General features: G+C 53.7%; 2 protein-coding genes across 3 annotated transcripts in view; both read left to right on the top strand.

The window, feature by feature from the left end:
* EIF4H (eukaryotic translation initiation factor 4H) overlaps positions 1-20,853 on the top strand; it is a 170,639-nt gene that overhangs the window by 89,806 nt on the left and 59,980 nt on the right. The gene's annotated exons all lie outside the window — the stretch shown is intronic.
* Positions 4,783-20,853, top strand: part of CLIP2 (CAP-Gly domain containing linker protein 2) — a 67,025-nt gene continuing 50,954 nt past the window's right edge. For both annotated transcript variants that reach the window (XM_054589714.1, XM_054589713.1), the window contains exon 1: positions 4,783-4,881. The gene's annotated coding sequence lies outside the window, so the exon portion shown is untranslated. The remainder of the gene's footprint in view (positions 4,882-20,853) is intronic.

Raw genomic sequence — 20,853 nt, 5'->3', positions numbered from 1 at the left:
CAGCCAGGGCACTTTGCCCATTTTTAATTGCATTGTTGTTGTTGTTGTGTTTTAGTGTTGAATTTTATAAGGTCTTTATAAATTTTGGACATTGACCCCTCATCAGGTGTATCATTGGTGAATATGTTCTCCATTCAGTGGGTTGTCTTTTCATTTTGTTGATAATCTCCTTTGCTGTGCAAAAACTGTTTGGTTTAATGTAGTCTTGTTTATTTATTTTTAAAAAGATTTTATTTATTTATTTTTAGACAGGGGAAGGGGGGAAGAAAGAGAAGGAAAGATCAAGGTGTGATTGTCTCTCACACACCCTCCTCTGGGGACCTGGCCTGCAACCCAGACATGGGTGACCCTTTGGTTTCCAAGCCAGCCCTCAATTCACCGAGCCACATCAGCCAGAGCTTATTTGTATTTGTATTTTACTTAGTTTCCCTTTCCTGAGGAGATATAATGGAAAAAGAATATTGCTATGAGAAATGTCCAAGATTTTACTGCCTGTTTTCTCCTAGGATTTTTATGGTTTCAAGTCTTACATTTTAGTCTTTAATTCACTTAGAGTTTCTTCTTGTATACAAAGTAAAAAGGTGGTCTAGTTTCATATTTCTTTGCACATATCTGTACAATTTTCCCAACACTATTTATTAAATACACTATCTTTAGCCGATTGTATGTTCTTGCCTTCTTTGTAAATATTAATTGACTGTAAAGGCATGGGTTTATTTTTGGGCTGTTTATTCTGTTCCATTGATGTGTATGTTTGTTTTTACGCCAGTACCATGCTGTTTTGATTACTATGGCCTTGTACTATAGTTTCATATCAGGTAGCATGATTCCTCCAACTTTGTTCTTCTTTCTCAAGATTGCTGTCGCTATTCAGGGTCTTTTGTGGTTCCATGTAAATTTTTGGAGTATTTGTCCTGGTTCTGTGAAATACGTCATTGGTATCTTGATAGGAATTGTGTTGATTTTATAGATTGCTCTGGGCAGTATGGACATTTTCATGATGTTAATTCTTCTTGTCCATGAACACGGTGTATGCCTCTATTTATTTGTATCTTCTTCTATTTCTTTCTTCAGTGTCTTATAACTTTTCCAAGTACAGGTCTTTTACATCCTTGGTTAAATTTATTCCTAGGTATTTTCTTTTTTGATGCAATTTTAAATGGGATCATTTTCTTAGTTTCCCTTTCTGACAGTTCATTTTCGGTGTGTAAAAAAATGCAACTGATTTCTGGATATTTATTTTGTATCCTGCTACTTTACTGAATTTATTTATCAGTTTTAGTAGTTTTTTTGGCAGAATCTCTAGTGTTTTCTATATAAATTTCTTTTCTTAGTTCTATAAGAAACACATGCTTGTTTAGGAAAATGCAGAAAAGGGTAGGAAATAATCTCATGGGTTCTCCCCACCCAAAGCCCATCGCGGTGACCAGTTTTTTCCATTCTATGATAACTACAATTTTTTGATGTACATTTTTCATTTGACATAAATACAGAAGTGTTTCCCTATTTATTACAGATTACTTATAAACAGTGATTCAGAGACTGTAAAATATTCCATCATGTAGAGGTCCTATTGGTCCTAAAAAATAAGACAATAAAATAGTATGCCAGAGAGGCAGCAACCTGAAGGGCAGCCAGGCCTTGTCTGTAGCTGCCCCAGTGCAGAGCTCTGAGACCTCTGCCCTGGCCCCCAATTATTCCCTATGTGCTCTTCCCACAACTCCTCCCGTCCCCCTTGTGGGGCTGCTGATCATGGCCAGTGTCAGCAAGAAAATGGTCAAATCAGCATTTTCTGTGGAGACAAAAGGCGTGAGTGAGAGGTCTGCTGGGAGAGCCCTTCTTCCCTTAATCCCGCCCCCACCTCACCCCATTCCCAGGCCTGATGCCTGGGGCATCATGCCCAGCTCCACCTTCCACGTCTACAACTTCTGTTGGCTTTAGGAAGGAGAAAACCCAAGCTGAAACTGCAGTGAGGTTTCAGAAGGTTATAGTTTCTCACCCACAAGCCTAACAGCAGCAAGGGCAATTGATGCGCTTCTCGGATGAGTCGTATATTTTCGGTGCTGCCCACCCAGTCCAGGTAAGGAGAAGATAGTACTCTGCAGGAACTGGGAGCTGTTGGTGAGGGAGGGGGCCAGGGCGCCTTCCACCCACCTTCTGAAGGCAGGAGGGGTTGGCTGCACCTGCTGGTGTGGGTGAGCTCAGGTGCATCACAGCAGGGTCTGTGACTCCTGAAATCCCTGCCGCTCTTCAGACCTCAGTTTCCCCACCTGTGCAAGGAGGGACCGGTATAAAATGACCGTTTAGTTTCTAATAAGGAACCTTGTTAGTCCATCCCTGACAGGTGATATCCTGTGAACTTTGGCCACTTTCCTGGTTCCAGAAGCCTCAAGTGTCAAAGAAGGGAGAGGTGCCTCGGGGGAGGACGAGCTATTTGGTCTGGGTCAGAAACCCACATCTGGGCAAATCACATGCTCGGCTACATCCCACCTGCCATTTTTTTCTGAACACTCTCTCTTGCCCTAGAACCTGGCTATACAGACCAGGAGGTGCTTCAAGGAGTCTCTGAACTGTCTGAACCTGTTTGCAAAACTCTGTGTGCGTGTATGTGTGTAAGCTTATTGCATGTTTCTCGGGAGAGTCACCATGGATTTCAGTTTCGAAGGAGCCCCTAAAACCTGACCTAGACTGGCCTCTCCTTTGGTTTCCTCTGCTCCTCCCTTGTCCTTACAGTGTCCCAGCCCCCCAGCTCTAGCTTGGACCCCCACAGCCTTCCGGCTGGTCTCTCAGAGTCTCAGCCTGCCCCCATGACCTGCCAGGAGAACTTTCAGAATGGCCTCTGGCTGGGCCTCCCCTGCTTCCCATTGTCAGGACCCCCATGGCCTGTGCAGCCACCACTAATTTCCAGGGAGGGGGCGTGGGCACCTGGAAAAACCCTGCTCTTTGCTTCTTCCTCCCCATGGGAGAAGAATCCCTGTTAGAAATCTCCTCACAGGAGAAAATCCAAGCTCCTAGTATGCAAAGTCCTTTTATGACCTTGCTCTCTTGACAACAACCCTAGGAGGCAGTCTAACACTAGCTCCATTATATAGATGGGGAAACAGAGGCCCAGAGAGTATTTCCCATGAGCAAGAGGTGATGGAGCTGTATTATTACCACTGGTTGATGTGTTGGATCTTATCTCTTAATATCTGGACCAGTCATCCCAGCTACATGGAACAATTTGCTCTCTGGTTCCTGAACACAGCCCTTTCCACCTCAAATCCTCTTTCTTCCCATCAGGTTGACACCTCCACCAGAAGCTTGCTCTCCTCTGGGCTCGCTCCGCACCCTCCCCACTGCTTGGTCTCCAGGTCTGGCACCCTCCCCAGCTGAGGACTTCCTCAGGGCTGGCCTGTGCCCAACCTCCATCAGCATACCATTATGCATTTGCTGAACTGAAGTGAAATACTATCTCTAATTTATAGTATTATAAGATTATGGATACCAGGGCAGAGGAAGGATGGTTGGTGGCAACTTGGCAAATTCACTCATTTATCAAGCGTCATTGAATGTCTACCCTTGGCCAGGGTCTGCCCTGGGTATCTTAGGGGATATAAACAAGACTGTGCCTGCCCTCCAGAGTGAGTCTCAGTGTACAGACCACAACCTACCCCAACACACTCACATTCCCATGCTCTAGGGAAATGAAGTTAGAGCTAGGCTTTGAAAGGGAAGGAGGATTCGTCAAACAGAGAAGGCGGGGTGGGGTGGGTGGGGGCGGGGCACTACTAATTAAAGAACCAGCAAGGCAAAGGCTCAGAGGTTAGTTTATTAAAGTGGAAAAGATCACGAAGGCACAGAAGGCAACCACAGTCGGACGCCGGGCACCTACGGGTGTTGGGATTCATTTATTTCTTATCCCTGGGCTGCCACTTAGCTTCCGTTATCCCACTCAGGGGAGTGGACCGCGCAGCTGTGTCAACTCCTCTGACATCGCAAAAGAGATCCTGATCCGGGGAGGCGGACTCAGGGTTCAAAAAGGGTACCACTTTTTGCAAAGACATGTTGGGAGCAAATCACCAAGAACCCCGTGTCATTTATCGCCATCTCCTTTGGCCTCAGGACAGCTCAGTAAGACGTGGAGTTAGAACCTCGGTCCTACGGTCGCCTCCTTATCTCTTCCTGTCCAGTCCAACGTCACCTCCTCTGTGAAGCCTTCTCGGAACCTCCCCGTACCTCCCCCTCCAGCTTCCCAAGCTTCAATCTCTCCCAATGGTCTGGGACATCCTTGTGAGCTGAGCAAGGCTGAAGAGTGTTCTTACGCCAGACATGATCGAAGCACCAACTACATGCCCAGCGCTGAACTGGGTGTTGGCAAACCCGGGAATCCTTCCCGCTCCATCCTGCCCCGCCCCTGTCGCAACTGACGGCTGCGGGCGGACAACCAGGTTCCGCCGCGTTTTCTGCCCGCCCGCCCACTGGCGGATCGGCGCCTCGGCCCGAGAACCGCGAGGCCGTGCGCCCGCGTGCCCGCCCCCACCGCGCCAGGCCCCGCCCTCCGGCGCTAGTCCCAGCGCCTGCCCCTTTTGTTCCCTCCCGGAGCCGGGCCGCTCGCTCCGCTAGGCTCGGCTCGCGGGGCTCCGCCGCGGGGCGCGTAGGCGGCGGTGGGGCTGCCTGGGTCAGCTCCTCCTGCTTTCCCGCCGCCAGCCAGCTGCACACGCGGCGCGAGGCCCGGGACCAGACCGCGAGCGCGGAGTCCCGGCGCCTCAGGGGCTCAGCCGGGGGTGGGGCGACGGGGAGCGGGAGCGGCCGCAGCATCCTCTCCCCCCGCGGCGGCCGGGCCCGCAGAAAGGCCGACGCCGGGTCCTCGCCGCTGAGCCTGATGCTGGAGGGGTAAAGGTAGGAGCAGCGGGGGGCGCCCTGAAGGAGGGGGCTTGCTGGGCAACAAAGGACCGAGGGATTCGGGAGGCGGCGGTGGCCCCAGCCTGGGCAGAAGCGGGCCGGCCCGGGGAAATTGTCGGGAGCAGGAGAGGCCGCAGGGTCGGGGCTGATGGGTGGTGGGCGTGAGCGGAGCTGGTCCTGGGATGCACCTCAACTTCCCCGCGCCTGTAAGCGAGGAGGGGGTGCTGGTGGCGTTGGGGGGCGCTTCGCGGGCTGCTCGTCCCCGTGGTGAGGGCACCGTCAGCATCCTCGCCTTCCACTCCCAAGCCAAAGACCGTAGTTCGGCACATCTGCTGGGGGGCCGCGTGTCCCTTCTCCCTTGGGCAGCGCGAGGTGACGGACGCACCGCAGGATTCTGGGCTCGTGGGCCCGAGGGTCACAGCCTGGTGGGCGCGGCTCCCTATACCCCTTTCCCAGACCCGAGGTCTGAGAGAATACGGAGCCCTCGTACAGGCCGGACTCGCCTGGCCACTGCCCTTTGCAAAACTTGGTTGAAGTGCATGGCGGGGGTGGTTGGGGGGAGACCGGGGCGGGGCGGCTTCCCGCAGGGGTGCCCCCCCAAGCTGGCGCTGGTGGCTGGTGAGGCAGCAGATTTTCTGCCCTCTCCACAGGGAGGGGCCGCGGCCGCCAAGGATGCTTAGCCTGGCCTCCAGGACCCGCCCGGTTGGGCCCTTCAGGCGGGTCCTGGGTGGGGCAGGTGCTCACTGGTCACTGTCACACAGGCCCGAGCCCTACCCCCACCCTGGGGAGGATGGGTAGAAGAGCACTTTGTGGGAGTCACACACCCAGCAGCCCATCCTCCAGTCTCTGAGATCCTACCTCTCCCTTCTGGGTCAGAAATGGAGAGTCCAAAAGAAGTGTGCTGGCTGCCGTCATCCTTGTAAGATGCCCAGGGGAGGCTAGTGGGGATGGGGCTGGCCTAGGGCGGCTGGCAGAGGAGGAGGAGGGTGCACGGAGCACCACGTGGGGCACCACATGTGTAAGGCACTCTCCCCACCAGTTGTAATGTAAACAATGAGCTCTTCATTCATCCAGCTGCTGTCACCTGGCCCAGCACTGCCAGGGGCTGGCAGGTACACAGGACTGGGGCATCACTGCCCCCAGGGAGCACAGCCCATCACTGAGGGTAGTGGTGGGGGTGCTGGGAACACAGAAGAGGGACACGTGGAGGGTGGAGTGGACAGGAAGCTTGATGGAACCCAGTGCCGAAGTTTGCTGCCAGGATGTCAGAGGGGCTTCGAGCAGGGAAATAGCCTGAGTAGAGCCTGGAGTCAGAGAAAGGGGCAGGAGGCGGGTAGCTGTTGGGTGAGAGGAGCAAAACAGTGAAGAATTTAGGTGATGGAGCATAGGGTTTAAGGTAGGTGAGTTCTGTTGAAGGAAAGGATTGTCCTTCCCACTTTCCTAGGTGGGACCCCTCAGACACCCTCCTCCATGAGCCGGTGGCCAGGATGCATTTTGTCTGCTGTGCCTGGCTCGCAAGGGATGGCGGGGCGCAGGCTCTGTGACAGGTGGAAGGGGGTGGAGATGGAGAGGAGTTTCAAAGGCAGAAGAGCCTGGCAGAAGGGACCTGGGGGGAACCTAATGCACACAAGTGTGCACTCACCGGCCAGCCCCCACCAGGTCTACCCGGCAGGCTGGGAAGGTGGTACCTAGAATTCTGCACCCGGAGCCTGACATTCTAATTTGGGGATTTACCCTTGAGCACTGCTCCCTTTCCAGCATCTCCTGTCCACTTTGGGGGCTAGGAGTTTGATAGTGGACCCTGGAAGCCTGGGTTCACAACCTAGTCTTGCCATCTACTAGCTGTGTGACCTCAGACAAGTCATGACACCCCTCTCTGCCTCAATTTTCCTATCTATAAAAATGAAAACACCTATGGTAACTACATGGTGGAGTTACTGAGAGAATTGAAGATGGATGTGTGTGAAGTATGTTCACTTGACGGAGCAAATGCCTGATTTGTGGTGGTGTGGCTGTGCCGGATTGCGCTACAGCCCACACGGACACGCACGCACACATACACGTACACATACACATACTCATACACGTGTGGCTCATTCCCTCCCCTCTGCTTGTCCACTGCCAGGCAGCCCTGCCTGTTAGCCCCACCCAGGCCCCGCCCTTTGCCACGCTGCAGCCTCTCCCCTCAGCTGCCCCTCCACCCCTGTCTGCCTCCTGTGGTAATGGGGAGGCCAGCATCCCCACAGCCCGAGCCGTGCCCGTTCCCCTACTCTGATCCACGATGTAGGAGACAGTTCCCTTCACTCTGGTCCTGCCACCCTAAAGGTTGACCTTGCCCTCTTGATGCCCTCTGTCCTGCCTCTGCTTCTATGCCCAGAGGAGAGGAGCTGCATTCTTGACCCTCCTGGTTCCATGCTGTCTTAGTCCGGGCTGTCTTAACAAAATACCGGTGGGCTGCAGACTTATGAACAGTAGAAATTCCTTTCTCACAGCTCTGGAGGCTGGAAGTCTGAGGTCAGGACGCCTGTATGGTCTGGGGAAGCCCTCTTCTGGGTTGCAGACAGTACCTTGTATCTTCTTACGGTGGAAGGGTCTAGGGAGCTCTGTGGGCACCCCTTATTTATGTATGTATGTATTTATTTATTTATTTTTCTCCTCCCCTCCTTCGCCACCGCCTCCCGACTCCAATGGGGTCTCTTTCATAGGGCGCTATTCCCATTCAGGAGGGCTCCAAAGGCCCGGCTTCCTAACACCGTCACATTCTGCATTAGGCTTCAACATAAGAATTTGGGAGGTACACAAACATTCAGACCAAAGCACCTGCCCACAGGTTGTTGGGGAGAACATCAGCCTTTGCATAGGTTTGAAGAAAACAAAACACGTTGAGTGCTTACTGTGTGCCAGAAACGGTTTTTTCTTTTTATTTTCTTTTTTGTTTTCTTTTTTTGGAGAGGAGGGGAGGGAGAAAGAGAGGGAGAGAAATATCGGTTTAAGAGAGAAACTTGTTGCCTCTTGTATGTTCCACAACAGGGAACTCTTGTATGGACCAAATGTTAGTTATGTGCCCTGATCAGGTATTGAACCAATGACCTTTTGCTTTGCCGGACAACGCCCAAGCAACCGAGCCACACTGGCCAGGGCTGCTTTGAGCTCTTTAAATGCTAGTTGGTTTGTGGCTATCTTAATAACATTCTCTGTGTTTTAGAGATGAAGAAATCAAGGCCCTCTTCTGGGTTGGAAGGCATAGAGAGTTTTTCCTGTTTGCTCTCCATACATTTGTTCGGCACCTACTGTGTGCCTAGCAGACATACCCCCTTCCTACATGTCACTCGACCACCTACCATGTGTATTTCCCTAAAGCACAACCTGGGCCATGCCATCCCCCAGCACCTCCACCCCATTTGCTCACGTACAAAGTCCAAATGCTCTGGCTCTTAGGGTCCCGGGTGGCTATGCCTCGCCTTCCCAGCACAGCTCTCCAGCGTTGGCCCTCCCCAGAGGAGCCTCACCTTGTAAACTGAGTAGGGGGCATGGCCTGATGAGTGGGCCAGCCCTGCAGTGGGGAGGGAGCAGGCTCTGACCGCTCTCTGCGATAATTTTATTGCCAGGAACCGAAACCTCCTACAATTAGGTTAAGTGAAAGGAGAGGTAAGAGGAGGGAAGGGGAACTTGTGTAGCAAACAATTGTAGACAGCCTGGCTCCCCCAGGACGTGGGAAGCTGGTAGGCAGCCCCTCCTCCGGCTTTCCTCTCTGGACTGCAGTTTCATTTTTTCCTCCTCTCCTGGTGCATCTGTCCCTTTTCCTTTCCCTGTAGGCTGGCCCTCTGGGTTGTTAGTGTGGCTGCCCTGAATGGTGGCTTCAGCCTGAGGCTGCAGGGCCTCCTAGGAGCACTCCCCTTGGTCTTGGGGTGCCAGAGAAACCAATTCGCCTGGCCTGGGTGAGGGTGTCCACTCCGTCCGCTCAGCTGGTGATCTCTGGGGCTGGGCCTGGGGTGGGGCACGATGCTGGGCACAGCCGCTGTAGTGTCAGCTGGTGTGTCCTGGGGGAGGACACATAAATGCGGGCTTTGCCTTTGAGAGCGCTCGGTATGATGGGAGAGACAGACCCATGGCCAATTTACTGAGATGCCACACGGTATCTGGAGCCTGGGGCTCCCTTTGCCAGCATGGGACCTACCCTGCCCCGCTACTCCCTTCTCTGGGCTGGGCTTCCAGGGTCAGTACATAGAACAGTAATAGAAAACTCATGTTTTCAGAAGAATTGCTTCAGAATGATAAAGAAGGGGCTCCCTTCTGAATAGAAAGCAGAGCACGGCAGGTGGTTTTACTAACAAGGCACAAATGTGGGGCCTTGTCCACTTCTGGCTCCTGTCTTCACTGAGCAGCCCTTGCTCCATCCCTGGAATCTTACCTTTGACTCCACCTGCAGCTAGAAAGACACCTTCTGCTCTTCCACTTCCTTCTTTGGCCGTTTGCCTCTTTGCCATGAGAAGGTGGAATTTCAGGTTCACAGGGAGTGCCTGGTTTCCCAACCTCCCTTCTGTAAGTGAGTGTCCAGGGCTGATCTGCACCTGCTTGGACCCAGCCTGGCCCCAGCTCCTCCCTGGGGTGCCCCTGCCCCTGCACCCCAACATGTGGCCTTAAGGGTAGGAGTGGGAGATGGTTGTGCAGGAACCAGCCCCTTGCTGGGTGGGGAGTACAGTGCACTTCAGTTTTGGACCCTGCCTTTGAGGGGTTTTACTGAATTAGGAAGACATCAGCACCCTTCCTGAAAACGTAAACAATATCACACTTTGGGAAACATTTTAAGGCCAGAGTAGAAGAGATACCTCAGTGCTCAGTGGGGTCATTGCCCTGGCAATGGTTGCAAGTCATTCAACGTGTTACTCAAGTAGGCAGGGCACTGGGTGGGTGGGATGGTCCAGGGGGCTCCCTGGACTTAGGACTGGGGCCGTGTTCTGAAGGATGGGTACACTTGGGGTAGTTAAGGAGGACCTTCCTCATGGCACAGAGGGGGAAACTGGAGGAGTTTGGGTGGCTGAGAGAAGAGAGTTCTGGCGGGGGCGCTCAGTGAGAGCCCCCAATCTTCCAGGTGAAGCGTGAAGTGGGCGTCTAGTTGTGGAGCCCTTTGATGAGGGAAGAAAAGGTATTTGGTGTCCTCAGATTGTTGGCTACCGTGTATCCTGATTCTGCTCAGATCCTTTTCTAATGTAGACTCTTCCCTTCCTAAGTTCGTTTGTAGATTTGGCCCCTCAGCTCATACTCAGCTCTCAGACCCGCGGATATGCTGGGCTCAGGGAACAGGGACCAGAGGCGAGAGGCCATCCGAGAGGGTCATGTGTGTTCTTTGTCTAATTCCAGAAAGAACATGAGGTGATTTGTAAAGATAAGCACAGTATAATGTGATGGGAGAAAAAAAAAAAACATGGGCAAATTGGAGCAAGAGGAAACCCACGGTAGTAAAAGTCAAATGAAGCCCAAGGGAACTTCTGCACCCTGTATGGCAGGTAATTTGACTCTGAGCTTTCTAGCAGCCAGGTCCAAGGGGGACATAGGCGTTTGGAGTGGCTTTGTATTGTCACATTGACTCATGCAAGTCCACACTCTGTATAAAACAAGCTAAGCGAGGGTAAGCACCTCCAGAGAGGAGCCAGGTGGTGCGGTCCTAGGACAGACAGATGTCCAGAGTGCGGAGGGTGGGGGGGAACAGCAGCCTCCTTCTGATCCTTCTGATCCTCCTGCTGGAGGGTCCTGGCCAGCAGCTGTGGTGGGGCTGATACTCACAGCCAGCGCCTTTAAGTGTCTAAAGGGTCCTAGGGAGGGATGACACCCAGTGAACCAGGGGCCAGACTGGTCCCCGCCCCGAGAATCCTCACCTTGGGAGGAGGTGTGGGGGGCCGTGATACAGGACTGTGCAGAGAGCTCTGGGCGCACCCGCTTGACCCCAGGAGTTGGCTAAGGGACGAAGGGGGTGAAGGCATTCCTGGCAGAACAAGCAGGGTAGGGTGTCTCAGGGCACACTGGGGAGTTTAGAGAGGCTGGAGTGCAGGGTGCTGGGAGGGATGGGGGCGAGGAAACAAGGCCAGGGCAGGTGAGGGCTGGGTCAGCAGGCAGAGGTGCTGCAGACTGTGGCCTTGGCACTGAAGCCCTGCGATGCCCTCTTAACCTCTTGCCTAAATCTCTGCCCTTGTGCTCCTGGCCTGGGTACGTGGAGGAGAGTTGGTCTTGGTTCTGAGGAAGTAAAGAGCCATGGTGAAGAGCACAGGCTCCTTGGCCAGGGGGCCTGAGTTCCAGCGAGACCTCTGCCATTCATCAGTTGCATCACCTGGGGCAAGTGGCTTGACCTCTCTGGGCCTCAGTTTCCTCATTAGTAAATTAGATTTCATAATAATATCTTCCTCACAGGGCTGTGAAGATTAAATGGTTAATTTTATAAAGCGCTTTGACGGGTGCCTGGAGCAGAACAGATATTACAGGTCTGTGGCTCCTTAGGCTAGAGGAGGAGGGGAGGATGGGGTCTCACCCCACCCCAAGCCCCCACACTAAGGACACCCACGCAAGCTCAGAGTCAAGCATAGTGAAGAGGCAAAGTCTTATGACAAAAAGAGGTGTGGACTTGAGACTGCACTTTCCCCTGTGGTGGGCTAGCCCTGGGAGGTGGAGAATTCCTGTTAAAGTTTTTTATTTTTTTTAAATACTTTATTTACTTTTAGAGAGAGAGGAAGGGACGGAAAAAGAAGGAGAGAAACATCCATGTGTGGTTGACTCTCATGCACCCCCTACTGGGGACCTGGCCCGCAATCCAGGCCTGTGCCCTGACTGGGAATCCAATCAGTGACCCTTTGGTTTGCAGGCTGGCGCTCAATCCACTGAGCCACACCAGGCAGGGCTAAAGTTGTTTTTGACAGTGTAATCGTTGCATGAGTTTGGGAGAGCTTCTCATGGCAGCTGTGCCAACTGGAGAAAAAACCTGCTCTACGGGCAGGCCTTAGTCTCTGCTTAATCCCCTCCAGTGGTGGGGGGGCCCACTGCCTGCCTCTTTACTCTTGGACCCACAGCAGGGGAGCATCTGCTGTGTGCAGTGTGCATCAGACAGATGTGCTTGGTGCCGGCTTTCCTGAAGGATGCGAGTCATTCAGAACGTTGAATTGCTCCTCTATGTCTTTCCCAGACATTGCTTCAACCCAGCCCCTGAGTGCAGCTATGGGGTGTGAACACGCTGCTATGGGCCTCCAACTGAATGTGAAGAGGATAAGGGTGGTGAGGAGGGCGGTTTCATTTCTTCCCGGATTAAACAGTGCGACCTCCCGGGTGTGCAAGGCGCTGTCCTAGGTACCGGGAGCCCCAGCAGTGAACAGGATTTGCAAAGAGCCTGCCCTCTGAAGCTGCTCTCGGTGACCACGGAGCGAGTTTGCCAGTGGCTGAGAGAAAGGGCATTCTAAGCAGAGGGAACGACAGCCATGCAAATAAAGGTCTAGAGGTCTGGCAGTCTGTGTGGGTGTGGGTGGGTATCTGGCATTGTGCCAGAATTGATGGCTGGGGTAGTGAAGGGCAGGGGATGCCTTCCTGGAAGCAATTAAAAAAACAAACAGACAACACACACACACACACACACACACACACACACACACACACACACCAAAAACCAAACAGGACTTTGAGGGCTTGTTGGTAACTGACCTCACACCCAGGGCCACCAGGTTCTGCCCCGCCTCTGCCCTCCAGCAGCTTTGGGTTGCCTTTCAGAGGTGTAGATGGTGCCCTCGGCCTGTTGGCTGGTTCATCCCCTCTCCAGGCTGCTCGTCCTGGCCCTTCTTGTGGGCCCTGGTTTACAAGCCCTCCCTTCCGGCTGGGCCTCTCATGCCGCAGAGGGGCCAAGCCTGGACCTCAGCAGGCTCAGCCTCCTCCCCCGCCCTGCAGGGGAAGGCTCCAGTGTGAGAGGAGGCCAGGTGCCCACTCACTGACCTTTTTCAGGGGAGGTTTGTGCCCGGAAGGGTGTTCAGTGAGCACTTGGGACCCAGGGCACTTGAAGTCCATGGGGCTTGGGCCTTCCCACAGGGAGCTCACAGAACTGCAGGGAAGGCAGACACTCAGATAGGTCCACATGGTCAGGTGCCACCAGCTGGGGTAGTCTGATGGGTGGGAAGCCCCCTGAGCAGCAGGAACCACCCCCCCCAGGAAAAATTTTAAAACTTTATTGAAGTTGAACATCCATACAGAAAAGTGTGCATGTCCTAAGTGCACTCCTTGTTGAATTTACTCCAAGTGAAATGACTGTGAAACAGCACCCAAATCCAGAGTCAGAACCTGCCACCTTCCCAGAAACCCCTCTGGTTTTTACTTCCAGTCAATATGCCTGACCCAAGAGTAACCCCTTCCCTGATTTTGAACACCATCAATAAATAAATGTTGCCTGCCCTTGAACTTCATTTTATTATTTTTTAAGTCCTCACCTGAGGATATATTTATTGATTTGGGAGAGAGAGGAAGGGAAAAAAAGAAACATCGATGTGAGAGAAACATTAATTGGTTCCATCTTGCATGCACCCTGACTGGGACTGAATCCGTAACCCAGGCATGTGCCCTGACTAGGAATCGAACCCGTGACCTTTCAGTTTACATGACGATGCTCTAAGCACCTGAGCCACACCAGTAAATGGAAGCATACAGTCATACTCCATGAACTCTTTTATATCTGGCTTTTTACATTCAAGATTATAATCACAAAATTCATACACATTGTCACCTGCGGTTGCAGTTCATTTATCCTCATTGCTGTATTGTATTCCATTGTGTGAATTTATTTACAAATATGACTAAGTGACAACTTAGTTAATCATTCTAATGGTGGTAGATATTTGGGTTATTTTCAGTTTGGGAGTATTAGAAAAAGAACATGTCTTTTGGTGCTCATATGTACACACTTTGTTGGGGGTATACCATAGGCATGGAATTGCTGGGTCTTGGGGTTAGTTATGTCCAGATTTACCAAGTGTGTAATGCCAAGTTGCTTTCCAAATTGCTTGTACCAGTTTACACTTTTCCTAGCAGTGAATGAGTGTTTTGGATAATCTACATCTCCCCCAACACATGGGATGGTCAGTCTATTTCATTTTATACATTCTGGTGAATGTATGGTGTTACTATGACGACTAATAAAGGTGAACATCTTTGTATATGTTTATTGGTCTTTTGAATACCCTCTTTTTGTGAAGTGCTTGTTCAGCTCTTTTGCTGATTTTTGTATCTCGACTTGTCAGAGTTCTTTTTACCTTCTGACTATGAGGCCTTGGTAGAATATAGGAATTGCCAATGTCTTCTCCCCTTAGTGGCTTGCCCCCAGCCCCCAGTGCTATCCTTTCAGACACAGAAGCTCTTAATCTTATTCAATTTATCCATCTTTTCCTTATCTTTAGCACTTCCTGTGTCCCGATTGAGAAATCTTTGCCTATTCCAGTCTTGGACGGTCTTCCATGTCTTCATCTAAACCCTGTATTGTTTTATCTTTCACGTTTAGATCCGTTCATGAGGAATTGATTTTTGTGTGTGATCTGAAGGAAATTTATTAGTTTCCTTTTGCTGCTATTACAAATAACACACTTAGTAGTTTTAAACGACACAATGTATCATCTTACCATTCTGGAGGCGAGAAGTCTGAAATGGATCTCACCTGGCTAAAATCGGGATCTCAGCAGCTCCACGTTCCTTAGAGGCTCTAGGGAAGATTCTGTTTCTTTGCCTTTTCCAGCTTCCAGGGACTGCCTGCATTCTTTGGCTGGTAGCCCCTCTCTCCATCTTCAAAGCCAGACGCGTTGGGCTGAATCCTTTGCACACTGCTCTCTCTCATTCGTTTGTCCCTGCTTTCATCTTCCGTTGATAAAGACCCTTATGGTTATTGGGCCTGCCTGGATAATACAGGGTAATCGTCCCATCTCAAGGTCATGTCGTTAGCAACCTTGATTCCATCTGTAGCCTTAATTCCCCTTTGCCATGTAAACATGTTCGTAAGTTATAGGGGAGCCACTGTTCTGCCAGCCACAGAAGGGATCGTGGTGCTTTTCCAACGCGGCTATCCAGTTGACCCAGTAAAGACGGGTGATTTTTAGTTGCTTGTGCAGGCTGGGCTGCGGAGGAGAACCCAGGAGATGGGCTGGCTTTCCTGCAGCCGCCTGGGCTAGTTGTATTGGATGGAGCTGCCACAGAAATCAGAAGTGGAAGAGGCAGCCTTGAAAGAGGACTGGGTTACTATCTTAGCCTGGGAGGCAGGACGCTGGAGCCCATTCTCCCCTTCGTGTTCTGATTGCTGGGTCATCTCAGCAGCCCCTCTTCTCCCTGGACCTCTGACTCTATCTGATCTCAGAGAGCCTCTTGCCCAGCACCAATTTCCTTCATTTGGGCAGTTGCACCTCAGTGTGCTGTTCACTTGCTCTGTGACTTCTGGTGAATCTGCTCTGGGCCTCAGTTTCTCATTCTTTGAAATGGAAATAAGGGTGGGTCTGAGGGTCCCTGGAGCTGTGTTGCTCCCTAGCCCTTCTCCCTAGGCCTGGTGGGAGGCCCCATCCGGCAGAGCCAGGCTGGTGCCTGCTCAGCATCCTGGGCCAGTGGCAGAAGGGCTCCAGTTGTCTGGTTGTCAGGGCTGTGGTTGACCACGCCTCCGGGGGCAGGCTCTGGGGCCACGGCTGCGGCCTGGTTCTGAGCACGCCAACTGTGTGTGTGCGCGCACGAACGTTGTGCCTGCATGAAGCAGGGAAACATATTGACGTTCCTTCCCCTCCCTAGACCTGACACAGCCCTGATCCCCTTTGTCCTTTGCTGGGAGACAGGAGCCCTTCAAACCTGAGAGAAGCTGGTAAGTCCTGTGTGTCCAGCGGAGGCAAGACTAGCCACTCCCAGGGCTCTGCAGTTGTCCCAGGTTGTTGGCAGGACAGGGAAGATGCTGACTTTACAAAGTGGGAACTGCAGCCCTGAGTTCGGAGGCTGTGAGGACGGTGAGCACGTGGGACTGAAACCCGGGCTCTGGACTTAGGCCCTGCTTGTCTCCCAGCCGCAGGTGCCAGAGAAGATAGGAGTTGCCTGGGGCTCTTGGGTTGGTTGGTCCTTCCCTGCCTAGTACCATGGGTGCCCCTGTCCTCTCATCCACAGTGCGGCCACAGTGTGCTCTGCTCTGTCCCCGATCTTGCCAGCGTCATTCTCCCTCCCCGTTCTTGAAGCCACATTGGCCGGTGGAGCCTGGTTCCAGCCCCAGCCCTGCTCCAAGGTTCGGGAGGGTCCCTCCTCCACACTAGTTCTGGAGGGCTGCCAGGCCCCTCGGTACTCCCAGGGCAACTCGGGACCTCACACGGGTTCCGTGACCACCCCATTGTGGGGCCCCCTGCCCCCTGCTCCTGGCTGGCAAGTGTGCTGAGTGTACATAGCCAGGCTGGCTGCAGCTTCCCACAGGGCCGCCCTGACCCAATGGGAGCAGAGAGTGGGTGTTGGGACAGGGGAACAGGCGGACAGATGCCATTTTACTGGCTCGCCTAGGCTGGAGGGGCTCCTGGCGTGAGGCTCGGAGCTTTGGCTTCTGCCTCAAGCTGGCGAGACTTGAGGGAGCTTGTCCCAGTCCTGCCCGGCTCTTTGCTTGTGCTTGGGGATTCTAGCATTACCGCTGGTGCAGTTTACTGAGCCTTTGGTCAAATGCAGACGAAACAAACCTCCCTTCCGAGCTAGATGGGATGGGCGGTAGGTGCCAGCTGGGAGTAGGCTTGTGGGGACAGTGGTCACACCCATCATTAGGGCCCCTGCTGGATCTGGGGGTTGGGAGGGCCTAGGCTTCCGGTGCAGACAGGAGTGTTGGGGTGCCCAGTGTGGCAGGACTAGGGGAGCCCATGCTACGCCCCCACAAGGGCTCACCTTCAGTTTGGGTAGCCTTGGCCTGTTGGCCAGCATCTGTGTGGATTCACTCTGTTTGGGAACTGTTTGCTCTTCCCTCCTCTGGTGTCTATCTTTACTTTTTTCTTGTCATTTAAAAAGTGACTATCAAACATTTTAGCATTCAAATAGAGGAATGGAGTGGGTACAGTGAACACCCATGTACATCCTACAGGACTTAAGAAACAAATCTCATAAATAGAAATGAAGCCCCAGTTACCCCGCCCGCCCTGTCCCCACCCCCAAAACCTCATTTCCCTGCTGTTGCCTGGAGGGCTGCGATAAAGCCCCCTGTAGGAGCCTCCCAGGATGCACGGCCCGCCGAGGTTCCTGGCCGGGTTTTCTGTCCCTTCAGGGCTCCCCAAGGCTGTGCCTACCCCGGCCCACCACCTCTTGCTCTGTGGCCTTTCTAGCACTTGACATTACCTGGCTTTTTGACTTTTTGCCCATCTGATTGGATGGGAAATGGGAGCTCCTTGCGGCTTAGACTTGCATTTCCCCGATGGCAGGGAGGCCCAGCAGCTCCCCAGCGAGGCATTCTCTCCTTGAAAGCTGCCCCGTCTGCTGCCGGGGTGCCCTCACGTCTGTACCCTGTGATGCCTTTCTCCTCTCCGGCCCCTCATATTACCCGTGGGTGCCCCAGGCCTGTGCTCCTCACTCGGCCCAGCCGCAGCTGTCCCCAGTCACTCTCCCAAGGGCCACAACCCATCGTTCTGCCTCCTGTTCCACGCCCCACCCCCTGTGCCTCTTAGTCACCTCATACCTAGCATGTCCCAAACTGAGCTCCCGCTTCCAGCCCCTACCTTCTTTCTCCCGAGTCCCTCCCATTTGAGAGATTTTACCACCTGGCGGCACCCTCGCTGTCCCCCACACCCTTGCTATTTGCCACCAAACACTACTCAGCACCTCTCCCCGTGCTGTCCCCTCTAGCCTCTGCCTCTGTCACAGTTCAGGCCTCACTGTTGTGTCCCTTGTCTGCCACAGCAGCCCCCTCGCCCCCATTCCCTCCATGCTGCCTCATCGGCTCCCACGGGCAGTTCTGGTAACGTGCACATCTGATCTGTCACACCCCTGGCTTGTTGTCCCCCGCTTTGGTTCCTCACCCTGTCTGCCTGATGCCTGGAAGTACGTGTGAGCATTGGGGTGCCCAGTCGGGCAGGACTAGGGGAGACCATACCGCACCCACATAAGGGCTCAGCTTCACTTTGGGGAGCCTTGGCCTGGTAGGCAACACTGGAAGACCGCCCCCCACCCCCGCCCATCGCTGTCCCTTCCAGTCTCCGAATCGCAACCCTCCACACACGTTTTAGCCATTAAATCCTCGGCTGTTCGTTTGACCTGGCAGAGTGTGGTCTGTGCTTCCCCTTGTCCCCAGCCACCAGCTCGCTCCCTGCTCCCTGCGACAGAGGCTGCCCATCCCCCACCCTGCCCCACCTCCCAGGGTGTGTTGTGGCCTGAGCCTCAGGGCTTGCAGCCAGTGGGCAGGGGCTGTGCTCTCAGTTCACCTCTGGATACCACACGTCCCTGCATTCTGGTCACAGGCTCAGGAGAGGAGCAGGAAGCATGGCTACCCTGACTGGCCGGACCCCCGAAGGGGGAGGCGGGGGAGCGCCACCGCTGTCAGGGGGGCGAGTGTCTGCGGAGTCTGGGCCATGCTTTTCCAGCCAGCAGCAGTGTCCTGCCAAAGTGCTGCCCTCCCAGGAGGAGGCCCCGGCGTCAGCCTCGGCCCTGTCGCTCATCAGTCAGAGTCAGGCCTGGGAGCCCCCTTCCTGGTGCCGCCCCTCCTGCCCTCCGGGCAGGCTGGCGTGCAGAGATGGGCTTTCCGCTGCCCTATTTGGCACCAGTTGCCCTTCCGTCGGGGCCACACCCTGGGCCGTCGATTGGCAGAGAGTTCTTGGTCCTCGTCTCCACTGAAACTTTGGTGTGCCACCTCCCCCTCCGGGCAGCTGAAATGGAAACCCTGAAACGCAGCCCGGGTTTGTCTCAGTAAATGGCAATTGAGGGCAGCACAAAGGGGGCCTGTTGGTCTGAATGCCACCCGCCCTCTCCCGCCTCTCCCTGGGGGAGGTGATGTGGGCACCCCGGCCCTGGGCTTCGGAGATCATAATAGAGACCTGACAGGAGCGGCGGTGGCCCTTCGCAGCAGCTCCAGTGGGCCAAGGCACAGAGGGATGCTTGTGGGCTGGGTCTTTTGAGGCAGCAATACTTTCACCGCATTTTATAGGTGATGAAACCGAGGCATTGGGCCAAGCTCCCACGGCCACTCTGGGTCTGGGGTTTGACCTCCACGAGGCTTGAATCTACTTCTCCCCTGCCGCCCAGGCCTCTCCCATCAGCCTCAGTGTGGCCAAAGGCCAATTTATTACCATGTCTAGCTTTTCTAAGAAACGCTTTCTCTTCCTCCACCCCAAGACCAGGGCTGAGTCACCAAGTCCAGTTTGCCCGGGTCTCCTCCCCCTCTTCCTGTTCACCATTCTTCTCTTCTCATCTCCCCTTAGCGTGCTCCCCCACCTTTGGGGGGTGGGGGAGTGGGGGGAGGTGGGGATGGGCTGCTTGCCTCTCCTCCCTGGCCCTCCCTGCACCCTCAGCAGTGGCTGGGACTGAGTCAATGCTGTCTCCATTCTCCTCCGGCCAGCTCCTCTGGACTCCTTTGTCAGCGAGGCACAATGCACATGGACGCTTTCTCCAGAGGCCAGAGGGGTTGCAAATGTTATTCCAGGCCAGGGCTTGGCGGTGTGGGGAGGCAGTGGGAGGTGGCAGACCGGGGCTGGTCTCAGCCACTGAGCTGTGTGTGACTTTGGCTGAGTCCCTGAACTTTCTGAGCTTCAGGTGCTCTACCTCCCAGATGGGCGGCCCTCCCTCATCAGGGCTTGTGAGGACGAATGAGGCCACATTCCTACAAGGCTGGTGCATAGTAGGTTTTTCATTCTGGAAGCTGCCGGGATCATTGGGATTAGAGGACAGAAGGGCAACTACGGGAGCCTCCAAAGCTTCTCCTGGGAGGAGTGTCCATGGGAATTTGTCTTCTGGGCCACTGCAGGTGTGCTCTCTGTGGAGTTTCCAGATCATGGGGTCTGTGCCAGACATCATATGGAGGCTATGTTCTCAAGGAGAGACTGTGGCCCCACCTAGAGTTGCCTGTGAGCTCTCAGGAGGCAAGATGAAGATAAATGAGAACAAGATCCTTTCTTCTAGCTCAGTGTGTGTCCTGAGGTCTCTGTGGGCCGAAATCCTGGGAGACTTCCTGGCGGAGGAGGAGTAGGCATCAGGCTAGGTGTTCTCATGGGTGGTTGGAATAGGTGAAGTGAAGCAGGTGGGAGTAAAGGACACGTGGCGTCTGGGAGGTGGGAAAGGTTCAGGAGAGTCGTCATCAGCAGCAAGGCTGGTTGGGAAGCCTCAGTGCAGGGATATGGTGATAACACCTGGTCACTGTCCGAGGGCACACTGGCTCGTGGGGAGGTCAGATCGGCTACGTGAAACGCCATGGCATCAGCTGGCTAGCTGGGTCGATCATCACAAATCACTCAGTCCTGAGTACTGGGCCCTCTGAGGTGAGGGGGACCGTCTGGGCTCCTCCTCACCAGGGGCCAGCATTGTTCATTTACTCAACAGTGAATCATTGAGCTCCTGTCCGCGCCCTGGTCAGAACTAAGGGACTACAGCAAACAAGACACACCAAAGTCCCTGTTCTCATGCCGTGGAGAAAAACAAAGCAGGGTCAGGGTAGGGAGGACTGGGTAGGGGTTGTCATCTTAGAAGGAGACATTAGAGCAGATACTTGAAGGAGATGAGCAGCACACCTGGATGTCTGAGAGAAAAGCATTCCAAGTAGAGGGAAGAGCCCTGGGGCTGGAACACGCTTAGTGTGATCCAGGAGCGGCCTGGGCCACTGTGGCTTGAGTGTGGGGGGCTGGTGAGGGAGGGTCAATTAGTAGTAGAGGTGAGAGGTGAGGAGAGCCTGGAAGGCCTTTGTACTAACTTCTTTGAAGAACCTTCGAGGATTTTTTAAATATAACTTTTTTTAAGTTGAGGATTAATTTATATAACATAAAATTCACC

The sequence above is a fragment of the Pteronotus mesoamericanus genome, unplaced genomic scaffold (assembly GCF_021234165.1).
Source record: "Pteronotus mesoamericanus isolate MK-2021 breed Mesoamerican mustached bat unplaced genomic scaffold, CSHL_Meso_final scaffold_167, whole genome shotgun sequence".
Lineage (NCBI taxonomy): Eukaryota > Metazoa > Chordata > Mammalia > Chiroptera > Mormoopidae > Pteronotus > Pteronotus mesoamericanus.
Note: the sequence above shows the minus strand (reverse complement) of the source record. Positions and strands in the feature narration are given on the sequence as shown.